This window comes from Desmodus rotundus, chromosome 5 (assembly GCF_022682495.2).
Source record: "Desmodus rotundus isolate HL8 chromosome 5, HLdesRot8A.1, whole genome shotgun sequence".
Classification (NCBI taxonomy): Eukaryota; Metazoa; Chordata; class Mammalia; order Chiroptera; family Phyllostomidae; genus Desmodus; species Desmodus rotundus.
The window spans coordinates 67,142,893-67,162,230 of record NC_071391.1 but is presented as its reverse complement, the minus strand read 5'-3'; the positions used below and the strand labels follow the sequence as shown (position 1 = coordinate 67,162,230).

Sequence of the window (19,338 nt, the reverse complement as noted above, 5' to 3'; positions counted from 1 at the left end):
GTGCCCAGAATATGGGAAAGATTTAATAGAAGACTGTAGAGTTAGTTATTAATAATTACATTACTATGAAAATCATAACATAATAACAAAAACATCAAGTATGACAATGGAACAATAAAGAAGGTAAAACTTCAGAAGCCTCCTGGAGCTGAAATGCTAAAACTGATGCAAAAATAAATATATTATATACTTTTTGTCATTACAGATTTTTCCAAGAAATATACTTCTGTCTCATAGGCCCTTCCCCAGACTGCTGCAGTCAGTGTATTCTGTGCTGGCACGTGTGAAGAGCCTGATGCAATAAAATTACAAGGGCTCCTGCCTATAAAATTTTATGTACTGCAGACTTTGAATCTGCATTCCCTCCCAGAAGCCATGGATTTTTTTTTCATAATTTGGTGGTTGTTAAGAAAAAAAAAGAACGAGAAAAAATTACTAAACTCTCGAACTTGCCGCTATGACAAATGAAATCTACAGACCAAAGTCTTTAATACAAACTATACAAAGGAAGCATTTATTACTTAAATAAAAGTGCTATAAATTAAGGAATTCTGCAGTATATAGAACCTTATGGCATAGATTTGGTTGCATGCTAATCACACTGTGTAAAGCTTTGCACCGTTGCAAGAATGGCACTAGGTCTTTAAGATATGTATGTGACATGTTTGACTACACTTTCAGCAACTCAAACTCATCCTCCAGCTGAAAATGTAAATTCCTATTACGTGGCTGGTATTTTTTTTAATTTTTAAATAAATTAACATATAAAAACTCCAGCAGAACAAGTTTTTGTAAAATAAAAGTATGTTTTATAATGTCACACAACAATAAATTGATACTAATCCACCTAGAGTATCAGGCAAAGATGTGTTTACTGAGTTCCAAAATCATTTGTGTTTATCAACCATCGCTCAGAGAGAGAGAGAGAGGGAAAAAAAGTGTCTGCATTCTTTAACTTTCTCCTCTGTTCACTCTTAGCTCAGAGACCTAAAGCCACAGTGGTGGGTGTAGTGAAGTTTTGTTTTACATGTTCACGCAAGTTGCTTTACATGTTCACGGGAACAGTTTTCCCAACAGGCATCTGAGACCATGTGTGCTGCTCCAAGCATCAGCTGATGAAGGTTCTTTTGATCCAAAGGGCAAGTACATGACTGACACTGAGCACCCGGTGAGCAGCTTTGAGGACGTGACTCCTGATACAGCTAGTCAAGGGCACAGCATTCATTTTTATTTAATAAATGACTGTGAAATATTGGGGCACCTGTCAACATGGAACGTCATATTGCTCTAGTTACTTTTGCGATGAAAATATCTTAATTCTGTTTCTTGTCCTGAATTTATTATTCATAAATTCTCCTAAGTGAAAAGACACCTCAAAAACTACATTGAAATCTAGATTAAATTTCTTAATAAACCAATAAAAAGTTATATTGAATGTCAACTGTAATTGAAAAATAAAATTTAAAAAAATCAAAAATGTTAGATCCCCTATTTCAAAACAGTTAATTTATTCTACCCTCTAGCCCCTTATTTCTCAGAAATGGGTTGGATTTGATGATTTGTGTATGTCTTTTGCATATGTATATATAAGCATATTTGTACTAATTTTTGTTTGTTGGCGTTGTTTTTTTTAGTAAAAGCATATATCATCAACCAGGCAATGAACTTGTGATATCATTAAGTTCACATTTGGGTAATATTGTTTCCAAACAAATCAAACACTTTCACATTTAGGTTTTCACCTCATTATTACTGAAACATGGTTCTCCTTATCACTCTCCACAACCCCATATCCAGTTGCCGTTCTGCTGCTGAAGTGCTTCCTTTCTCCTTAATGCGTTCATAGTCCTTTGTCTTTAAATATTTTTGGTGCTTTTGTTTTTTTATTTTTGTTATTGTTGTTTGGGTACATTTGCCCATCTCTCACAGAATAGGCAGGCAACATACAAATAATTGTTGAATAAATTATATCACTGGACAAATTTGTTATAAACATATATATGTAAAAATGACAATGAAACAGAACTAATTATATCTAAATTATAATTTAATGACTTTTCATAAAAAATACATTGGATCTATATATTGAAATGCCAGTTTGTATACTTGAGCTAAAATGATAAGCTCCAGGACATATATTAATAACTATTAATCAATCTTTAAAGATGAAGAAAAATATCCTTAAGACCTGTACTTTTGAAAAAAGATCAAATTATTTATAACTATTGATAATAGTAAAAAAATTTTAGACTTACTGTAGACCTCTGAAGAAATATAACATACAAAGCAAAGAAACAATGGAGTGCCATTTTCAAAAAGCCCAAAGAAAAGAAAGTATGAATTAAGGATTTTATGCGAGGCAAACTTTGTTTCCTCAAGGATCCAGAATATAGAAAACAAACATGCAAGAACCCAGGGAACACCATAGGTACAAGCTGTTCTCAATAGTCTCTTATATGATGAGCTTCATATAATGAAAATACTATATAACTGGAAAATGTTTAGCAAGAGAGATGCTGACAAGCATTAAATCTATGTATTTAATTCTAGAAATAGCTCTAAAACCAGGGTGAGAATATGATTGGATGAACAGAATGGAAATTTTGTACGTTTGGCGAAGCAGAAAGTCTTCAACTACAAAATAAAAAGGGAAGAGACAAACAGAAAAGTTAAATAGAGTGAGATAATTAAATATTGTGTAACTAATAGATGTGATTTAAAGGATACCATCTGAAAATGAATGCCAGGTGTTAAACTGAGATCGAAAGCAGAGATTAAGATGTAGGGATTATAAAATGTAAATACAAAGATAGTCAATAAAAGCCTGCTAACTTTCATTAAATAACAAAAGAAATTTTAAAAAAGAAGACACAATAAATCAAGAGACACAGTAAATAAAATATACATAATATTATACCAAAAAATGAGTACATACAATGTTATATCCAAATATATGACTGAAATGTTATGTCCAAACATTTCAGTCATATCAATAAATTGACTAGATTTAATTTGTCTTTTAAAATAAAAGGATTTTAAAATTGACTTATAAAGCAAAATCCAAATCTATACCGTTTACAGGAAACACATTTAAAGCACAGTCATTCCAAAAAGCTCAAAATAAATGAATGGCAAAAATGTATCAAGCAAATGGAAACAATAAGAAAGTGATCCTAACATCAGACAAAGGAGAATTCAGCCCGAAAAACATTAAAGGAGAAAAAGAATGTCATTTAATATTGATAATAGTCACAATTCATAAGTTACCTAAAAATATGTGTATCCACACACCAAATATTACAGCCACCACACACATAGAATAGAACCTTCAGATGGTGCAAGGAGACATAGATAAAAAATAATAATAATAGTTTGTCTATTTTTCTGTTGAATTGCCTGCCTTTTTCTTATTGACTTGGAAGTGTTTGTTATATATGTAAGACATAATTTCTATTTTTATTTCATGCTTTACAAATATTATTCATATGACTAGTCATATATCTATTTGACTACACGTCTTGTGTTCTCTCTGTCATAATAGTCTTTTGATAATAGATAAAAGTTTCTCATTTTATTTTAGTCCTATTTCTTTTTTCCTTTTTGTTAGTGCATTTGTATCATGTTTTAGAAATCTTTCTTTGCCACATGTTGTGAAATTTTCCTGTGGTATATTTTACATACTTTGTTGTGTTAAAACCTTTCATTTTTTTTTGATATACTTTCCACCTTATATTATTTGTGATGGGAAGTGGGAGTCTAGTTGGGTTGTTTTTTTTTTTCAGAATGGGTATAAATTGATTCAGTATGACTTCTTGAAAAGACTCTATTTTTTGCACTAATTTACATTGCCTCTTTTGTCATATATTAAGTGTGCATATATGTAAAAGCCAATTTACAGATTGTTTTATTGGCTTATGTGTGTACCCTTGTGTCAATATCACATTGCCGCACTGACAGGAACTTTATAGTAGGTGTCGGTACCAGGTAGCCCCCTCTCCTGTTATGTTTTTCAAGGATATCCTGGCTCATCTGGGAAATTTCCACTTCCATATACATTTTAGGAGTTTGCCAGATGAGATTTTGATGGGTAGTGCATTGAGTCCATACATCAATTTGAGTGAGAATTGGCATTTTCAAATCTAGTTCATAAATGTGGTGTATTTCTCTATTACTTCTCTATGTTTTGTTTTCCTTAATTTCCACTAATAAGGCATTTTAGTTTTCTGCAGATGGGTTTAACACATCTTCTTTCAGATCTTTTCTTAGTTACCTGATTATTTTAATGGTATTATATATGATTTTATAAATTATTCTGTTTTGATTTTTACTGATCCATATAGATCTTATCTTGTTTATTGAATACGTTCAGTGGTTTACTTGTAACTTATTTGTCAGTTTTAATCATGTTAGTTGTGACAATAAAACATTTATTTATTCTATTCAAATTCTCATTCAATTCATTCATTCATTCATTCATTCATGCCTTATTGCATTGGCTAGAATCCCTAGTACAATATTGTATTAAAATTCTGACAGCCCACATATACTGTTTTCTTGCTGATCTTAGCTAATGTTAGCTCTTAGTTTTTTTCCAGATGTCCATTATATAATGATAAAATTATTTTATATTCCTAGGTTCTTAATTTTTATCACAAAAAAGATGCTAAAATTTTATTTACATTATATTTTCCTATATATTCAGATAAGGTGATGAATTGGTGAATTACATTGATTTCCATATGTTAAACTAATCATGTTTCCCTAAAACAAGCCTAACTTGGTGTAAGGGCATTATAGTTTTAAAAATAGATTTGTGCTCTTTGTTTATAAGTTCTGGGTAGAAGTTAGTGATAAAACTACTTGTGCCTGGAATTTATTTTGTTGAAATACCTTAATTACATGTTCATAATGTTTAATAAATAAAAAAACTATTCCTAATTTGTATTGCTTTTATTAGTTTTTTGCTTTTGTTTTGAATTTGTCTATGTCAAATATATTTTTGAATGTATTTTCATAAAGCTGTAATATTCTTTTAATGTTCCTCTTTTGGTTCCTGATGTTGGTATTTTATATCCTATCTTTCTCTTTATTTTTTTCTTGATTATTCTTTGCCAATTTTATTAGTGGTTCAAAGAAGGAAATTTGGCTTTGTTATTTTCCATTGTATATTTGATTTCAGTGTTATTAGTTCCTACTGCTTTTTGTTATTTTACTAGTCTCTTTGATAACCTATTTTTAGTCTTTCTTCTTCCATAATATATGCACTTTACATAATTTTTTTTTGAATTATTATTTAGCTGTATCCAACAAATGTTTGTGTCCCATTTTCATTAATATTCACTTGAGTCATTTTTTCTAGTTATCATTATAAATTTTCTTAAATCCTTGGGTTATTTAGAAGGATATTGCCTATTTTTCTAAGACATCAGGTATTTCATTTATTTTCTTTTTTAATTAGCATTTTTAATTAATTCTTTTAGATATCTATTATTTTAATCCTTTATCAAGTACACAGAAAATTTTAGTACATATTTCACATGAATTTTAAAGTAATGTATTCTGTAGTTGCTGGATACAGTCCCCCATATGTCACTTAGTCATGCTGCTTTTAACTGTTCAAATTTTCCATAACTCTTCTCATACGGTTTGTTTTTTTCTTTCCTCTGTCTCCTTGTTCTGTCAGGTAAGAGAGATGTGTTTAAACCTATTCCATTATTGTTCTTAATTAAACTATTTCTATTATTTTTCTCAAATGTTTCTTTATATCTTTGAACATATTATTAGATAAATACTAGAGTTATTATATTATTTTTATCAAATGACCATTTAATGGAAGATCCCTAGTTATCTCTGGAAATGTTTCTTACTGGAAATCTAAATTTGATGTTAGTAACTGTCTTTGCTTAATGTTGACATCATGTATATTTCATTTCACTCTTTTAATTTCAAGTTTTCTGCATTAATACACTTAGTTGTCTCTCTTGTAGGCAGCATATTGTTGTATTTTGTTTTGTTTTTCTAAGTTGACCATCTTTGTCTTAATCTTTTTCTCTGTTCAATTTAGGTTATAAAATATTTAGGTTGAAATAAGCAATTTTTTGTTCACTATATCACCCTCCTGATGTATTCCTTTTTCTTAAGTTCTTTCCAAGTATTTTTAACATTCCGTATTTTTCTACTTCATAATGTATTATGCATTGTCTTACTGTTATTTTTAGGATAAACTAGACCTTCAAATATGGATCATTAGCTTGTGAAAGCCTAATAAAAATTGGTACTATCACCATATCCCAAACAATAAGAAACTTTAGAACATCTTCTCTTCATTTAATCCACCTGTATATACAAACCACTGTTTTCATGTATTTTATTCTATATATATCTTTTAATCTCCAAGTGGCATTGTTATTATTGTTTTATACAGTCATTATTTAAATGTATCTGCCCACCTATCTATCCATAACTCTGACTTTCTCCCTGTATCTCTGATTTCTATTTAAGATTCATTTTATTCTGTCTAAAGAAGTTCATTAATATTTCTTTTAGTGGGCCTGCTGAGGATAAATTAGTTTCTGTGTATCTGAAATATCTTTATTTTGATTCATATTAAATAATAGGTAGATAGATAGATGATAGATGATAGATAGATAGATAGATGATAGATGATAGATAGATAGATAGATGATAGATGATAGATAGCAGGGAGAGAATTCCTCTGAGTTTCTAATTGTTTGCCTTTGTTTTATATCGTGGTGCTTTGATATACATCTTGAACTTGCTCCTCTAAACTGACAATAAACTAATATCTCTCTTTTTAAACAAATACAGAAATTTTTAATTAGAAAATTATCTTTTTCTAGCCCAAAAGTCCTCTGGAAATACCTTTAAGAAAAATATCCTTCAAACTAACTTTTTTGCTTTCATGTGTACTGTTTCATTGTAACATGTAATGTACTTAATTTCCTTCCTCCCAGCTCAGAGATGCTGGTACTCTCTGTTGGCTCTTTTCTGCTCTGGTGTGTGTTCTTGGGAACTCTAGGTGTCCACATACCGAAAAGTGAAGGGAATGGGTGGGCTCTCTCTTCCTGTGGCCGGTAATGGAAAATGGGCTGCTGCTTTCCTAATTAGAAATCTTACACTATCCCAGCGCAGAAAACTGAAGACCTCAGCTCATTGGTTTAGACAATTTTTGGTAGCCTGGGACAAATGTTAACTTCATCTCAGTCACCCAAACTCTTCTCAGGACCCTGCTCCCACAGAGCAGACATGGGCCTGCCTTTACCAGCCGAAGGGAGGGGAGCAGAGCCTGCGTCAGGTTTGCTGTCCAGGCTCCCAGGAAGCCAAGGCCTCAGAAACCGTTTTACTCAGGAGAAGTGAACGAACTGGCATCATTCGTCTCTGTGAAGAGCTGTGTTCAGTTCATCTTCCTAGACACCTCCACACATATTTTACGTAAGAGTTGAAGGTTAATGTGCTTGTGTCTACAATTCAAATTCTGCACATTTTTCATATTGTCATAGTTGGGTACTTTAACTGCCCTTCCAAGCTAGAGAGCTGCACTGAAGAATCTCTCAGTTCATAGAGATACTAAATGTTATATTAATAAGGTCAACATAATAACACTTAATGTATTGAAATTAAAAATTACTAAGTAATTAGAAGCCTGACATAGACTGTTCTTTGTAAACATAAAATAGTTTAATAACCCCATGTAATTTTTTACCTCATTGTATATAAAAATTTCTTAAAAACAATAAAAAGTTTTGAAGTTATTTTCTTGGTAGTTAAATTACCGCTCATTCAAGTTGAAGTATCATAGGTCTTTTGGTGCATCTTAAAGGTCAAGCCCATAGGCACACATTGAATTTTCAAAATGCTCACTTAGCAATATTTTATGGGCTGTACCTCATTCTAATTGCTCAAGTTACATCAAAGATATTTCATGGTATTCTTTCTTGGGCTTTGCGAAAATTAATATTACATTCAGGTGGCTCAGGGGTAATTGATACCACTGCAGACACAGGTTATAGGGAACATAAGATTCTGCTGCCTTTATGTACACGTACAGTTCTCATAAAATTGATTTGGTGACTTGCAAAAGTCTTAATAATATGTCCAGATGTAGCATATTGTATTTCAACAAACGTAAAAATAGAATCAAGTGCTGGTCCTGTTCTGTGACACAATAGCAGCCCAAGAATATTTCAATCTTATTTGCATCAGTTTTTTTGCCTGTATTTAATATTCAGAAGCAAAACTTTGGTCAGCAGCATTCTGAAATACAGTTTTAAATAATTCTGTGGCTATTTGGGTTCTTTTCAGAATTTCCTGCGAGTATAAGTTGGATATAAGTGATATTTTGATTGGCTATTAATTTGCTTATTTGTTTTATAATTCAAGTTGCAAAATATTCAACATGGTTATTCCTTTTTAACTTGAAGAATCCATAATTTATATGGACATATATAAGTAAACAGAATAATTGTACTATAAAGTAAATCAAAATAACAGAAAAATTTGGTAGAAATTTATTTGAAAAAAATCTGGATTATTCAATTAAATAAAGAGTGCCAAATTTATTTATTCAACACGAATCCTTTGCACAGTCCTGTAGCAGGTGAGAAAGGGAGAAATAACATAGTGTAATAATACTTTCCAAGAGTTCAACACTAAGTAAGAGGCCAGTGAAGCATGAAAGGAAAGTTCTAAATAGGTGCATGGTCAATAAAATGATTCCAGAATTGAACAGGTTTGGGAAACATAATTGTTTTTGGTAATTTAAAACATTAGTCTACTAAAGCCTCTTGTAGTAAGGAAAAAAAGTTACCTTATTTAACATCGACCTCCATTGGCCATAGAACACCCCCATGCCTTATTTTTATTCCAGAACACCTGCTAATGTCTCTTGGAAAACTATACTTTTGTGGACCACCTAGTTGGGTAATTATTACACCTAAGAGTAGTAGTTAAATATAAACAATATGATTGTGGGAGCCATGGCAATATAACAGAGCTGATGGTTTGGGGCACTGAAGAGAAGGATATTTCAATAGGCAAACCTATAAACTAAAACTGCATATAAAAAGATGAAAGAAATAAATGTTTCAAACCTTAATAATCACATAGGCAAACAGTTGAAGAAACTTTTCGGAAATAAGGGATGAATATGTACTTCTAGCTATTTTTGAAAAGCAATGACTACAAAGACTTGAAAAGACATATAAAATATTTTATATCAAAGAAGAAATACTCTTTAAATAATAGTGTTACATGAAAGATAGCTAAATTGTTACACCTTAATATACTATGAAAAATATTACAATGCTAAATTGCATCATTTATTTATGTATTCAATACATTCATTGAGTATCACATGCCTGGTAAAATTTGAGAGTTGGAGAAATCTGAGTCAAAATAAAACATTAATAAATAAATAAACTCCCTTATGCATGGCACTGAGGATTCAGTCTCTCATTTAATCAAAAATTGTAGGAAAAAAATCTAAAATTACAATACATGGTACAAAGGTACAACCTATGAAAATTGTGTTTAAAAGACACGCTTGAGTTGAAGTTGCGAGATGAGCAGAGTTGACAAGGTGAAGGTTATGGTTTGAGGCATGCCGGGCACACGGCACAAAGGCCCAGTGGTGGGGGAAGCACAATGCCTTCAGGAATGGAACAAAAGCCAGCTGGGTTGAGACAACGGGGATAGTGGGGAAAGCGGGACTCTTCTCATGTAGTGCCCAAATGTGATAGGTGACAAGAAAATAATTTTATTGTATTAATGTAAAACAAATACATCAATGGGATTTTGACAAAGTAGATTGTTTTTTTTGGGGGGGTTTGGTTTTTTTTTTTAATCCCTGTGATCTTTGGGTGTATTGTTGCACTGTATTGTTATTGATTTGCGAGCTTAGGGTCCCTATTTCCTGTCTTCTTCTTCCCCCCACCCCCCTTGTTGAGCACTGTCTGTCCTGGGGATACTCAAAAAACCCTGGTAGGATGTTTAACAAATTGCAAACCATTATCAGCTTTTCCTACTCAGAACATTTAGGTAATTATCTAATATGTAGAAATTTCTTTTTCTTCTTACGAGTCATAAAAAGATGAGCTCAGGCAGCTTAATTCTAGAAAGCATTTCATTTTAAGACAAGAAATGGATTTGAATATACAATTCATAGTGAAGTCAAAACTAGCTCACTTTTCTCCCAATGGTAGCACAGAGAAGATTTCCAAACTCTGCCATATATTTCTAGATTGTTGTTTTGATTGAAAAATTGTGACCCAATTGCTCTTTGGAATACATACATTTGATACCGTGAAAGTTCAGTTTAGTGCCACAAATATTTATTGAGTCAGATTCTAAAGGTAAGAAAATGAATCTGATACAATCCCGGTTGCGGAAAGAGAGAGACACAAAAACCTGTATTCGAACCCGAGGTTTCGAAAAGGCCTTTTGGGTGAGATGAATCCCATACTGACACGTGGTAAGTAAACATGAGTAACTTCCATCTGGGATAAAAGGAGTGATGGAGACAGAAAGAACTGTGTGCGAGGGTGTGAGAAAACGATGTGGCAGAGAACAGTAAGTAGTTCAGTGTTACTATAACGTAGAAAGGGGGAACAGAGAAAGAATTTTAAAAATTTTAAAAGCATGTGTTATATCACAGGAGGCTCTGAAAAAGCCATTCTAAGGGACTTGGATTTTATCCATCAGAGAGTGGCAAACTCTGGGCCCGCAGGATAAATTTGGCTTATTGCCATTGTTTGGTAAATAAAGCGTTATTGGCTCATAGCCAAATTCATTCACGTAGTGTTGTCTATGGCTGCTTTCACATTTTTGCAACAGGGCTGAGTAGTTTGTGACAGAAATCATATAGTCCACAAAAGCAAACATTATTATCTAACATTTTACAAAAAAGTTTGCTGACCCTTCTATGCATAAGGGGTCATATACAATTTTCAAGCGAGAGAGTGTTACTTTTAAATATTACTTGATCTAAAATATAGGTACATTTTTAAAATGTTTCAGTGATAGTTGATATTAGTTTTAGATATGCAACATAGTGATAACACATTTATATAACTTACAGGTACCACTTTTTGATTATCTAACACATGTTAGGCCCCAGACTAGATAATTTATAGATATTAATCAGATCCCAAAACTACCCTCTTAGGTATGCATGAAAATCTGCCATTTAACAGATGTAAATTTGACATTTAGGAAGGTTAAGCAACTTCCAAGTCCCACTAATTTTGATGTTTTGGAATCATATACAAATTCTGTTCTGACACAAAGACCTACACTTTTCCACAGTCCAGCAAAGGACTGGAAAAATGAGGACTAGAATCAGATGCATTTAGTTATAAGGAAAACGTAGGAATCCCACAAAGCCATGATCTGGGTCTGAATTAGGTAAAAGAACAATAGAGATAAATTCAGGAGCTTAGTATGAAAAATAAGCTCTTGAAGAAAAATAATCATTAATAGTTTAGGTAGAGTAAGAAAGAAAATTGAAAATAATCTTTGGTTTTCTGGTTTGAGTGCTCAGAAGGGTGATGGATTAAGAGGATTCAGTACAGAATTCAGATCCATGGGGGAATAGGAATGACGTGACGTTTTATACAGTATGTGTATTTTCAAGTGCCTCAAATAGATCTAAAGGAAAGACACCAGGCTTTTGACTATAAAGGGCTAAAACTCGGAACAGACACCTGACACATTCTCAACACACATTCATTGGCTTTGGCAATGATGACTATGTTCCCGGAGCAGGTCTGCCTAGGGCCAGCTGTAGTGTATCGGTTTTTGACTTTGTATAGGAAAAATTTCACAACAGGTCTAGGTGACTATGAGGATACATTTATTAAAGATGGAAACAGTGAAACAAGGAAGGGCTTAGCATAGAATAAACAACAGGAGAGCCTAGGCTGCCTTAGCTCACTGGGAAGGCCTTGGGCCAGGTTCAGGGGATTAGCCTGGGACCAGCTGCTGGCTGCTCATTGCCTTAGAGTGTAGGAGACAGCACGCCTGTAAAGAAAGAGGTGGGGGAAAAAGAAGGGAAAGGAAAAGGGGCAGGCTGCTCCCCAGAGGGAGAGCATGCATGGTGCATCTTTGGTCTTAAGGCTTTTATCTCTGTCTTGCAGGCTGGAATCTCAGGGGAAGTCTCAGGGAAGACCTCAGGGGAGGGTTTTGGTAGAATATTCAACAGATTTCCAGGTGTGACTCTCAGGGTCATGATCTCCTCTGAGTGGTCAGTGACAGGGCAGGGGGTCTTTAGTCGTTGTAGTTCATCTTGGCATTGCCCACTTGCTTTTGCTGCTTTTCTGGGTCTGGAGCTGAAATACACCTGAGGTCTGCATGTTACCTCCAGGGAGGAAAGGCCAGGGGAAGAGAGGTTACCCTGGGGGTGAGGTTCTTGCTTTCCTGGTTTTGCCCCTGCCAGGCATTCTACCCTGGTGACCCCCTGCATCTAGCTATAAATCGCTCAGCCACTGGGATTAGCTGTCTAAATTTCCTTATTCTACTTGTCAAGAGATTTCCTAGTTTCGCACTCTCCTGTCTCTCCTCTCTCAGAGACTTCCATCCCTAAAATCTTTTAGGGGTGATGAGGGAAGAGTTTTGTTTTTTTTTTTCTTCAGTAAATGATTCCTGCCGACAGGGATCATTGCTCCTGCCTGCCTGGGGTGTGGGAGTCTTCCCTGTCCGATCTAGTGGCACAGGGGATGGGACATGAGAATGGAACAGAGGCGCTGTTCGCTGGTTCTTCCAAAGTAGGGATAGGCTGGACTCCCCAAGCGTCATCATCTCAATGTGGAACTGTATCCCACTCAACCATTTAGTCCTGAAAGTGTGTCGATCCAGACAAACTGCTGAGCCTCACTTCAAGAGGCGGAGATGCATATTAACTTTGACAGTGAGGTTTATGCTGTGCTAACAGGCAATCAGGTAAATGAGACATGGGCATACACGCTATGAAAACAGAAAGAAAACAAAGGTTACTACTGAACACAGCAAATCGTAAACCAGTTGAGTTTGTAAGACTGTCAGTTGGGAGGACTTTCAAATATTTTATATAATTTTATAAACCATCATTAAATATATATTCTATACATTTTATAAAAACCCTTTAGGTTTTGAAAGGGGGCTGCATTGCAGTGTTTAAGAGAATGCTGGGAGCCAATTGACAAATTTCAAATTTTGACTCTACCAATTGCTGTAATCTAAGGCAAATTATTTGATTTTTCTATGCTTTGGTTTCATCTCCCATAAAATGGCTACTAGTAACAATAGGTAACATACAGTAATTCAGCAACGATTAAATGACTTAATAAATGCAATATTTTAAAATAATACTTACATATGTTAAGCAACACCATACAGTTGTTAGTGTCTATTATATTTACTTGTTTATCTTAACAGAATTTTCTTAACATTTAGTATATGCAGATAGAAACTTTCTACATAATTTACTCACTAACTCCATACCTTGATGTTTATTCTAAAATGGAAAATCATGAATATGAGCTATAAAAAAAGACTAATCTGAATCCAACATTTTCTGTATATGTGTATATCTCATCTATTCTACCTCACTTTTTTAAAAGAGTAATCTGTCCTCAAAAGAAAAAATATCAACTATGACCCTGGGGCATTTTGTAACATTAGCATATCTTTATTAGCATTATTATCGAACCAGGCTCCGGATTCTGGGTCAACAGAGGAGACATGCCTTCCTTTGCTTCTAGCCTCCTGTATTAAGTTCTCTGTTAAATTGCAATGGGGAGGGCTCTGTCTTTATTTCCCCTCTGGCTGCTCATTCCAAGTTGCTGCCTAAGTGTTAAAAGGTGATGCCTGGAAACCAGGACACTAGCCGCTGGCCAGCAATAGCCTTGCAGTCTCATAGTTCTTCCTATGCTGTCTCCTGCATCAAAGGGATACAGGAACCAGCTGAAAGAGCTCCCCATGGACAAAGCTGGAACTACTTGAGCAATAAAATAATTGCCCTATATTGGATTAATAGCCAAAGTATAAAATATATATTCTTGAGTCCATATTGATATATGTGTATATATATGTATTTATTAGATAAAATACTTAATTTTATTAAATAAATAAGTGGGGAAGAAAAGACAAATTTCCTACACAGAAGAATTCCAAATAGTTAATGTGGATATTTTGCATTTAAGGAAGTGGAACAAAACTCTCCACATTTCAAAAGTACATAGTAATAATTCAAGAGTATGGAAAGAGAGGGGGAAAAAAAGTAACTTACAGTGGAGAACCTGAAAACTCGAACTCAGTCCAATGATCGAGGTCAGCATCAACAGTAAGTCATGTTGTTCTATGTACGTTTGATGTGATTTGATGAGAATAACATTTTATCTCTATAGTCTTCCAATCCAAAACCATAAACCTGGGCAAATCATGAGAAAAATATCAGACCAATTGAAGTCATTGTACAAAATGTACCCCTGAAAACTGTTATAATCACTAAAAAATAAGTAATAGCTGAGAAACTATCACGGCCAAGAGGAGCATAAGAAGACGTGATGACTAATGTAATAGGTGTTCTACATGGGATCCTAGAACTGGGAAGAACATTAAAACAAACTTTGCGGGAATCTGAATATAATATGGACTTTAAGCAATAATCATGTGTTGATATTGGTTTACTAATTGTGACAGATATGCCTTACTAAATGTAAGATATCGATAATATAAGAAACTGGGTGTAAGGTATGTGGAACTCCCTGTATTATTTTGTATTTTTTGTAAAAACCCATAACAGTTCTAAAATAAACAGTTTATAAAAATAGTCATATCATGTAAAATAGGAGTCGTGAGACTATTCCTTCTTTTATACTCACCAAGAGCTCTTATGATAATCTTTTCATCTGTGCAGCTGATTACTTTCTCTATAAATACAAAATGACAATTCCGTATTAACCTTCATCACATTGTCTCACTAAATGCTTTTTTAATTTTATTTTTTAATGACAGTTACATTAAACTCTATTGTGTACAGCATAATGTCTAAACAAATACTTTACATAGTGATTCCCCCTATATTTCAAGCACCCACCTGGCCGCACTCATAGTTATTTCAATCTCATGGACCAAACCCCACCCCCGACGCTGCATTTTACATGCTCATGGCTGTTTTGTAACTACCACTTAGTACTTCTCAATCCCTTCACCTTTGTCACCCAGCTCCCCGAGCCCCTCCTCTATGGCCATCATCAGTCTCTCTCTGTATCTATGAGTTGGTTTCTATTTTGTTTATATGCTTATTTCATTCTTTAGTTCTTTATATTTCACCAAATATGAGTGAAATCATATGGTATTTGTCTTTCTCTGTCTGACTTATTTCACTTAGCGTAATACCCTCTACGTCCATCTCATTCAATGTTTTTTGACTCTATGGAGAAGGGTAGCTTATGTTTTCATCATTTTTAAAATTACTGAAATGAAATTATTGGGTTTTTACTACCTCATTCTTTGGCTCTTAATTTGATCACTGTTGTAGTGGCCACTGAAAATCTTGGAGCTTTTGATGGTGTGTTACTTTTTCCACAATTAAACAGGGAAAAAAAGGATAAGATAATTTAATTAATATTCATTTTTGTAATTTGATTCTTTATAATAATTTGCTAAGCAGAAAGCTATAAAGAGCAAATACTTATTAAATACAGTTTTCTAAAAATATTTCCAGAGATGTAAATACCTAGAACCGCTTTTTAATAAATTATATTTATTTTGAGTGCATAAGTATATTTTCATGAATGTTCACAGTTTTGCCAGCTTAATCTTCTTCCTCTTATGCTAAATGAATTTACTGACTTGAGCTTTACATACGCGTGGTGACAAAGGCAATTCTGGACTTTACGACTACCCACATATTCTCACACTCTATGTTCACACCTCTAAAAGGCCTTCCCTATACCACTTACTCCCTTTCAATATGTTGTTTTAGGAACTGCATGATATTTTCTGACACATCAGCAGGTTCATTTTGTTTTATTTATACAGAAATATCTTCAAAATTAATTAAATATTTTATTTTTCCCATGTTATAAGATTAGTAAAAAATAAAATTGCTAATTCTACAATTTGTAGTATCACTGTAGTGATACTACAATCAAGATAATGATGAAATCATTTTGTGTTGCAAAGCAGTGAATCTTTTCACCTTAGTTGGATGCCTAGTAAAATTAAGTTGTATAAATAGCCTGCAAAGGACAAGATCCCCTCAAAATACAGACAACATACCCAAAAGATTCTTGAAGAGAATTTCTAAAGAGAGCACTAGTGTTGTGGGCACAAAAATAAAATTAAAGCAACACTTTTTTTTTTTCCTGAGTCCAACACAAAGTTAGTAGGCACAATAAAACTGTTGAAAAAGTAGATCTCTCTTTTATCAAGAGGAGAAAGTTGATATCCAATTTGCTCCTCACCAAGTTTTGGAAATACATAATAAAATATTTCTTGTTTCATTCCTGAGAATTCTCCTACAAAATCTCTTTAAAAAATCACTCTAAATAAATAATTTTGAATAATTAGAATGAATTTGCAAGACACAGCACAGACAAGTTTGCAAGCAGATTACCACAGAGGAGAGAGATGAACACTGATAGAGTTCTAGAGATACATAGAATAAAACATTGCTGAAATAAATTAAAGATATATTAGATGGAAATATATGCACAAAAAATAAAATAAATTTAGTATTTTCTAAGAAATGCTGGTTTTAAACTTGACAGAGAAAGTTAGAATGAGGTAAGATCTATTACGTAAAATTACCATTAATTATACTTAGTGTCTAATCTGGGTTTCTAATGTTTTAAAAATCATATTAGAAATCTGTAGGTAATGTGTGACCTATTCTTCTTAAAATATGCATAAAATATGCAGGTTCTGAATATTTTTGAGATATAATATGGTTATCTCCAATAGAAAGAAATAGAATAACTTAATTTTCACTTTTGTTTTTATATTTTTACAATAAATATGTATTACTTTGAACTAAAAAAATAACTTTTAAAATTCTACTTCGTTGTCTAGAAATTTTCTCTGAATAACATAAACAGATTTTGCTGAACAGAGTAACTGTGAAGCTGAGTAGTATTCTGTTGCTTTTGACTCTTTTTTGGTCTTAGCTTTTGAAATTGTTTTCTTCTTATTTCACTATTTAACTCAAAATTTCTTCTTACAGCTACATCTGATTTTGTGTTAAAAGGTATTTTCAGAGTTACTAGGTACCAATAAACTTGTGATATGAACAAAGTCACTTTTCCCATTTATTTACTGTATTTTTGTGAGTTTTAGTTTTTTCAGTAATGGGGATACAGCTATTAATAACAGAGAAAATAGCAGGCTCTTACTAATTTTCATTTTATAAAAGTTCACAAAATTTTGATCTTTTCAAGGACAAGACATTATGCAAATGCAGGTGGAATAAATCTAATTATAAATATTTATCATGTAAAAGTTTTATGTAGCCCCAATTCAATATAAATGCTGCTTCAGCTATCCAACCACACATTTTAAGATACATATTTCAGAGAGGCAGCAAAGGCTAACAATAATGAAAAATTTAGAAATACAAAATATCATTCTCTATGACTGGCCTTGCCACCAAAGAAACACAAACTGTTGTACCTCAGTTTACCATAAATAAATGAGAATGTCAACATCAAAGCAACAGGTTTATAACTCAGATTTTTATCCCATTTAAAATGACAATATGTTATACTTTTAATGTTTATTTGATTTTTAAAATTTATATATAAATATATATTCTTTCAAACTATCTTTTTTATCTTGGTAATGTTTTTATTTGGAAAATGTTTCTGTGAAGAGTGTTAATATATAATATGTATATTTGTCATTTATTTAGTGCTTAAGGTTTACTATGTACTGAACAAAAATTTTATATTTAACTTTTGCAATGATCACATAAAATAGGCATTATTATTTATATTTTGAAGATGAGTAAATCTGAGTCTCAGACAATTAAAGAAACATACCTAGGTTGACACAACTATTAAAATTTGATTCCAAAGCCACATACAAATGTGGCTTTTTTTACACATTTTATTCATTTTGAGCAATGCCTACGTTGATAAGACTTCAACATATACAAGTATGACTATTAATTAATTTAACCATTCACTTAACACAGGCATCAGGCATTTGAGTAACTACTGAAACTATTTCACTGTGATTGGCTTAAAACAACCTCAAGATTATACTACCTGAAATGATTCCGTATGGTAGGCTCCCCGTGTAGGATTTTGAATAGAGTGAGAATGGAAATAAATATTCTGAACAAATTTCAGTGGATCTGTAGAGGACCGTGGTGTCCTTCAGAATGCAGGGATTCCCTTTGGTTCTGGTGTCCTAGAAGGGGTCGGTGAGTCCAGATGTGATCTAAAAGGAGTTTTTGAAATTTCAAAAATTCCAAATAAAGCCAGTGTTATTTTCACAATTACCAAATGGAGATCCCTGAAATTTTAATTCTCCCATCCTTTGGAAGGGACTCCGTGATTCTGATCAATTCAATGATACAACTACAGAGGTGATTGCTCAAGTGTGTATTAAAAGTCCTATAGTCTGGAATATAGTCATTCCATGCTTGGCAGGTTATAAGAATCTTAATTCACTTAAACAAGCATGTGGCTCCATTTCTTGACTTTAGAAAAGTCTGCTTGTCCTTGAGCACCTCTTTTTCCTTGATAAATAGACACCTAGGCGAAAACAAATGCAGGTATACACAGAGTCATAAATTAGTGTGTTTAGAGATGGGGAAGGGAAAGCCCTATTTAGAGCTTGGGAAAGAGTGTAGTTTGGCTGGAAAACTGAATGCAGAGAGCAGAGCAGAGGGTTCTCAGTTTGAAAAGTCAGCTTTTTAATGAGAATGATAATAGAACTGTCAAATTTTAAAGTGCTTTGAAAGCTCAGTAAAATAACACCTTAGTGAGAGTAGAGAGGGATGTCATCAATGCTTTTCCAAAGAAAAGACTTTTTAAAGAAACATATTAATCATTCATTAAATATTTAGTAATTGAGCTCTATTGGGTATAGAGATTAAAATAAAGAAAGAGGTACAGACAATGTCAAAGTTTCTTTTCCTAGTGGGCGGTTAGAACTGCCACAAACTTACACAGGGAATAGACATAGAAGGGAGAATAAATTCGGTGGGTGGGCAATGGGTTAGGCTACATAGGTGGAAAGTTCATCCTACACACTGGAAAATGTTGGTAACTGAGCTGAGGCATTAGGTCTGAAGATTTAGATTTGGTTATAATTTAAAAGCATATGTGATCATCC

The 19,338-nt window shown here is 33.2% G+C and overlaps 1 protein-coding gene across 1 annotated transcript in view; it reads left to right on the top strand.

The window, feature by feature from the left end:
- The window catches only part of CNTN5 (contactin 5), a 1,123,225-nt gene that overhangs the window by 562,349 nt on the left and 541,538 nt on the right, over positions 1-19,338 (top strand). The gene's annotated exons all lie outside the window — the stretch shown is intronic.